Source organism: Passer domesticus, chromosome 5, assembly GCF_036417665.1.
Source record: "Passer domesticus isolate bPasDom1 chromosome 5, bPasDom1.hap1, whole genome shotgun sequence".
In the NCBI taxonomy this organism is placed as follows: domain Eukaryota; kingdom Metazoa; phylum Chordata; class Aves; order Passeriformes; family Passeridae; genus Passer; species Passer domesticus.
This window is the reverse complement of record NC_087478.1, coordinates 18,561,518-18,568,542: the sequence shown is the minus strand read 5'-3', so window position 1 is coordinate 18,568,542 and position 7,025 is coordinate 18,561,518.

Sequence of the window (7,025 nt, the reverse complement as noted above, 5' to 3'; positions counted from 1 at the left end):
TGTACGGGTGTAAGGAGTAAGAGAGAGCCCTCAGGGGAGGGACTGCACCGAGTGTCCGTGTGAAAACACCCCGAAGACTGAAATCGCAGGGATATCACACTCCAAACGACAAAATCTCTGAATTTATCCATTACTTCCTCGACGTGCCGCCCTGCTTGCCACTGCTGTTCTGGCCCTTTGCTTTCTCTCTTGCAGTGGGCCTCTCCTGCTGGAAAAGAGTTAAATGTTTCACCCACAAAACATGAAAAATCTGTGTTACAACACCTCTCTAAGTACAAGGGGCATTTGGTGGTACTCCAAATGACTAGGCTGACACATACAAGTATTTCACTGGTCAAGAAAATACTTGTTTTCAGAAAGTTGTGTCGAGAGTTGATTATAACAACTTGTTGTGTCCTGGAATTGTCTCTTGCCCTTTTCCTGCTTCTCTGTTCTGTTTCTGGTAAGTCACAGTTGAGTGACAGTATGGCTTAAAACACCCATTTAGTCTGAGCACACGTTTGTTGTCTAAATGCAGTTTCATTTGAACAGATGTGAAGGTTTGTTTTCTAATTTTTTTCTCACTTCACATCCTGAGTTAGTTTAGGATTAGGCTGAGCTTTGCAAGAATGTGGTATGTGGAAATCAAGTCCAGACATGTTGAGACAGTTGGGAGTTTTACTTCCTGTTTCAACTTGCTATAAAAGCACAGAGCAGGCATTTCACGGGTGAATGATCAAAACACACTGAATCAAATAAGGTGCAAGCTACACAGACCTTCTGTTCTGAGGAAGAGCCATCCAATGTCTGACATAAAAGGAAGAAAATTTCACATTGAGCATTTTAATCTAGTGCTGTACACTGATTCCAAAGACTTTTTTTTTTCCCCACAACTGGTGAGTGAAGGCCACCAAGAAACATGGGACACTACTGGATCAGAACAAGCTGATTGATGCTTTTGAGGAGTGTGCCCAATGGCTTTATTGGCATCCAAGGACATTGGCCCTTTGAGTAGTGTAATTTCTAGATGCAGCTGTTCCCCCTGACCACAGCTGCTTGCTTCTGAGTCTGCTTCTAATCCCACCTTTCCAATCACCAGCCTTGCCCAGCCACAAGCTTTCCATGATGCCAGATCCACCCTGTGCCCTGTGAACGTTGGCAGCACGAGGGGCCCCTATGTTCAGCAGCTTGAATATCAAGTTGCAGTAGCGTCCTTTACACAGCTGATCACAGATTTTATCCTCAGATTTGCTCAGCTATCAGCGTGTGCCAGGCTTGTACTCAAGCCCCAGCTATTTGCAGTGTCATGTGTTTGGTTCAAGCTGATACTGAGTGACAGTTCAGTATTTTTTTGACTGCAGCTCCTCCTACTACACCACCAATGGTGTTTTGTTCAAACTCTGTGAGCCCCTTGACAAGATACAGGTCTGTCTCCAAGCTTCCCACTGCTTCAGATGCAAAAGCTCAGTGTTTTTTTGGTCAGAGCATGGGAGCACCGCCTTAGCCCTGCAGGAAATACCTCATCTGATCTGATCTGATTGACAAGCCCTCTGCTTTTGGGAATACTGTGAACCTTGTTGGTCTGATTTTATTTTAGCTCGTGATGCTGCACCCTGATTATGCCAACAGTGTTGGTACTTTTGTATATACTTACTTCAGGCAGTATTTCCTTTGCTGGCTCAGCAAGAGCTGTGGTGGCTGAACAAGCCTTTACAAGGACTAAAGTAAGATGCAGGTCTCTAATGACACGAAACAACGTGGCTGGAGATTCTGCCTGTGCTGTTTCAGCTTGGTTTGGTGCACAGCACTTCTGAAAGTGGAGAGGGAGGGCTGAAATGTGAGGAACTTCATCAAAAGCAAGGACTCTGTCAGCAGGAGGCCTTAGAGGTTCCCTTGTGCCAGGACTGTGCCAGGGATCCCTCTGACAACTGTTGTGTCTCTGCAAGAGCCTGCGTGACTGTAAATTGTGTTCTGCTCCGTTGTGAGCAATGAATGACAGAGTTGTGGTAATTGAATACTCCATTAATTAGCAATTGCAAGATGAGTGATTGGTGTTTTCTGAGAAGCGTAACGTGACATGTAAATCATGTTCTTAACATTTAATACATTGAATATCTTCTTTAAATGTTGCTATTGATGTGGGACTGTTTTGAGATCAATGGCAAATGCCAGTAGTGAAGAGAGGGAATGATAGATGATTCCTGGATTTCTTCAGTGTTTCAACTCTACTTAAAATACGCTTCTTTTTTATACTGAAACTGATCCTCATGGAATGGTTGCCAGCCACACACAGTATATCTGAAGTAAGTTTGTTGTATAATGAGCCAGAAAGGCTCCTCATGAACATACCACTGTTCTTAGGCCTAGAAATTTCCAGGACTTTTGGGGATTTCCAGGACTAGGAAGAGGAGAGGAAATTAAGTGCACTTCTGCCTGCCCTCCCTTCCTCCCTTTCCTTCTTCTCTTCCCTCCCTTCTGCCTTCATCTTCCATCCACTCTGCCCTCTTCTTTCTCTTTCTTAAAAAGTTATTTTTACATAAGTTTCTTAAGAACTGATAGGAGTAATGGTGTCATCAGCCAGAAGAGCTCGATTGTCTTCAGATCTCCAGTTTGTAGCAGAGACCCAGTGCAACATTTGAATCAGCGCCTGAGCAGACTGCCAGGGAAGGTACCAGGCTGTTTCCTGGATGGCCATGTGTCTGTCCAGATTGCGACAGGTTTTTAAGAACTTGTAATAAAGAAGAAATCACCACTTCCACCCAAAACAAAGAACCTTGACCATCAGAAATGTTATTCAAGCATCTGACCTAAACTGGTGTTTGCCTGTATCCAAGCCCAGTAGCCGGTGCTCTGTGGGACTGGAGGATAACTTTCCCTTTGTAGCAGCCTTCACCTGTTTAAACATTGTCACGTCTTCTCTTGCCTTCTCTAGACTAGTGAGCTTTAAGATTTTTCTCCGTGAGTCCCAGCCTCGTGGACACTTGGCTGGGGCTGGTACCTGGTTCCATCACTGCTGAGCATTCCCAGATCAGCAGGATCCTGCCCCACCGCCTCTGGCGTTTCTAGCCCAGGAGCAAGGTGGGGGTGCTGTGACCATGGCTCGTCGGGACACTGACAGGAGCGTGTCACGGGCGCGCTGGGGCAGCAGCGGGGAGCAGAGGGCGGGCAGCACAGGGAAGGGAGCAGAGGGAAGGCAGCAGAGGAAAAGGAACAGAGGGAAGGGAGCAAAGGGAAGGCAGCAGAGGAAAAGGAACAGAGGGAAGGGAGCAAAGGGAAGGCAGCAGAGGAAAAGGAACAGAGGGAAGGGAGCAGAGGGAAGGCAGCAGAGGAAAAGGAACAGAGGGAAGGGAGCAAAGGGAAGGCAGCAGAGGAAAAGGAACAGAGGGAAGGGAGCAAAGGGAAGGCAGCAGAGGAAAAGGAACAGAGGGAAGGGAGCAAAGGGAAGGCAGCAGAGGAAAAGGAGCAGAGGGAAGGGAGCAGAGGAAAAGGAGCAGAGGGAAGGGAGCAGAGGGAAGGCAGCAGAGGAAAAGGAACAGAGGGAAGGGAGCAAAGGGAAGGCAGCAGAGGGAAGGCAGCAGAGGAAAAGGAGCAGAGGGAAGGCAGCAGAGGGAAGGGAGCAGAGGGAAGGCAGCAGAGGAAAAGGAGCAGAGGGAAGGCAGCAAAGGGAAGGCAGCAGAGGAAAAGGAGCAGAGGGAAGGCAGCAAAGGGAAGGCAGCAGAGGAAAAGGAGCAGAGGGCAGGGAGCAGAGGAAAAGGAGCAGAGGGCGGGGAGCAGAGGAAAAGGAGCAGAGGGCGGGGAGCAGAGGAAAAGGAGCAGAGGGCAGGGAGCAGAGGAAAAGGAGCAGAGGGCAGGGAGCAGAGGAAAAGGAGCAGAGGGAAGGCAGCCGAGGGAAGGGAGCAGAGGGAAGGCAGCAGAGGGAAAGGAGCAGAGGGCAGGGAGCAGAGGGAAGGCAGTAGAGGAAAAGGAGCAGAGGGCAGGGAGCAGAGGAAAAGGAGCAGAGGGCAGGGAGCAGAGGAAAAGGAGCACACGGCGGGCACACGGCGGGGCCGGGTCGGTGCCGCGGGGCTGTGCCGCCCCCTGCCGGCCGCGCTCCGTCAGCGCCCTGGGGATGCTGCGGCCCCCGCCGGGGTCACCCCACAGCCTCCGCACCCCTCCTTCAGTCTTCTTTTCTGGGAGACACCCTCCATCTCAGACTGCGAAGCTGAAGAAAAAACGCAGAGTGACTAGCAGCTTCGCGGAATTTCTTTGACCGTCCTCCCTGGAGGAGGCGCGGGTTTCTGTCATTTCGATCTCACTCGCTGCGTGTTTGTTATCGCTCAGAAAAGGCCCCGAGGGCTACCTCCAGCGTGCTTCACTCCCTCGGGTCAGGAGTATGGTCTGTATTCACCTTGCTCCTAAACGGCGTCATCTAAACATGCTAAGAGGGAATTTAGAGAGTGATTCTGCTGCGCCCAGGAGAGATACGGCTGTTCTGTCACAGAGGTGGCAGCCTGCCGTGTCAAGAGTGCCATCCAGACCCAGTGCCCTCCATGCACTGGCGTATCTGCTCCCGAGGCTGAGAAGGTCTAGGAGATGTTCCTTCCACACTGCTTCTACAACGGAGCTGCTGTATGCTGGAACTGGCTCCCAAACCACACACAGGACTACTTCAACTATCTCTAGACCTTACAATTTTCCCTTAAGATTTGCATGAGATGTGGGGGCAGTTCATCATGAGAGGCTGCTGTGAAGGGAAGCTGATGACTGTGAGCAAGGCTTTAGTAGCTGTGGTCCAGCCTTTGTGGCTGTGCTGGTGACTGTGGCATGGGCACAGGCAGGTGTGCAGTCCACAGCGTGCATGCGGAGGAGGATGGTGCTGATGGCACAGGGGGTGGAAAGGCTACAGCTCCTTTGTTCTTCCTCTGCATCATCCCCACCCCACCCTCTGCTCTCCCCCTCTCCATGAAATTTGTAGCAGACCTGCAGAGCACAGTGCATTGCAGAAGCATTCCGAGTGCTTGTGGGTAACACGGCTTGGGTGCAGAAGCTGCATCGGCACAGCGCTCTTTGTGAGATCGTTTGTGTGGGAGGATGTAGAGCAAGCAACGTGGCATTGCTCTGACAGCAAGGTGGATGCGAGATACCAGCTCTGGGCTTTCTTTGTCCAGGAGGCAAATTAGCCTGTGCTTCTCTGCAGGAAAGGCTGGAAAAGAAGGCAAACCAGATTGTACACAGATGTACCTCTATGAGGAAGCCGAGGACTACACAAATTAATCTTTCTGTTCACCAGAGGTAAACAGAAGTCTCACAACAAAGCCTAACTCCCATAAGCTTTGGAAGGCAAGGAGAGACAACAGAGGTATTATACGTGGTCTTGTTCCTACACATGAACAATTAAATTGCACGGTGCTGTCTTCAACTAATAACAGACTGGATTAGAGCTACAGAGCAGAAAATCTGGGCTAATGCCAGTTTGCAATCCATAATGCACTCAGATTTGAAAGCTGTATGGCATTATGAGAGGCTTTGGTTGTAATCCCTGCAAATAAGTAAACAAATGAGTTGAAGATAAAGACCAGTTAATGAAGCACTGAAAATCACTGCTGATATCAATGTGAGACGTGGACACAATAAATAGAATGAGGGGTCCAGATACTTGGTTTAAAGTTGCACTGAAAACCCTGGTTTGGCATTGGGATTTTTTTTCTGTTAAATTTCTCAAAAGCCTTGGGGCATACATGTACAGTAACAGCTTTTCCTAAAACAAATTGAACTGGGGATTGAAAGAGCTGTTCCTGCTCTCCACTGATTCCCCAAGGGATCATTCAAAGCAAAGAACAGTAAGTTAATTTGAGCAGGTGGTGCAAACATTTTCCCACATACTACACCCATATGTGGAATCAGTGAAAGTGCTGTAATCGACTTGCCCACTCATCAGCTCCCCTATTTGCATGAGCTGTAAGACTCCTTATGTGTACTTGCATTCATTTGAGGACATAGCTTGCACAACTGAAGTCCCTGGCAAAGTTCTCCCTCACTTCAGTGGCTACAGGACCTGCCTCCAGGAGCTTGCTGTGAGTGGGCTAAAGATGGAGAGCTCAATACCATTAGTATGGAATTAGTTCAATTATGTAATTAAATTAAAGAAAAATCAACCCTTTTGCATGATTACAATCCCTTTCTTACTAATATCTAGAAATACTCTGGTGTAGGAGTGTGCCCCCCAATGATAGAGTGACAAAACTAGCCTTTGTCCCCCAAAAAAGGAAAGAAGCCCAGAAGTTTCTCAACGATTAGGTGAAAAGCCACCTCATAGAACCTCAGGGACTTCACCAAAAACTCGAGAACATCTAATTGGATAGAAGCCAAAAAGTCCTGCCTGGCCCATCAGGAAGAAAAAGAATAGAACAAAAGAGCTAAGTGCTTTTGTGAGGTGTTTTTACCAGGAGCAGACCTCTACACCTGGCTCGAATTTTTCTGTTTGTTATTTTGCCTTTTATTAAACCTTTTTTGTTTCTAACACTGCAGCAGAAGTCATCCTGCTTATTTTCTGCCCCCAAAATAACAGCTGAGCTATCCTTGGGTGTATTATATTTCTTTTGAGAGCTTATGAGACCTGGCCCAAGAAAAAGAAATATAATACTCTGATTCACAAATCCCAGCTGCTTTTGCCTTCATAGATTAGATGGAAAAGTGCTTAACACATGAAAGGTCCCTTCATAATGCCTTTCTCCTGAAAAAAGAATTAAGTTACTAATAAAATCATTAGGGCACCCTAATGTTAATGTTGTGTTCGTGTACACATTTCAGTAGTAGGGAGTAGTTGCACAATGCAGAATCAGAACCAAAAATCCAAAATTATAGCTACTACATATCAGAATATTCAATTGCGTCCCATGGATTTGAGTCAAAATGTTAATTCCCATGCCTGCGTCCTCTAATAGATCTTTAAACAAATAGGTGGAATTTCCAAGAAATTAAATGTGTTCAAATTTTCTGCAAAAAATCCTGGAGCATACACCTAAAGATAAGAGTGAAGAGAAGGAAGGAGACATCCTCAAGATTTC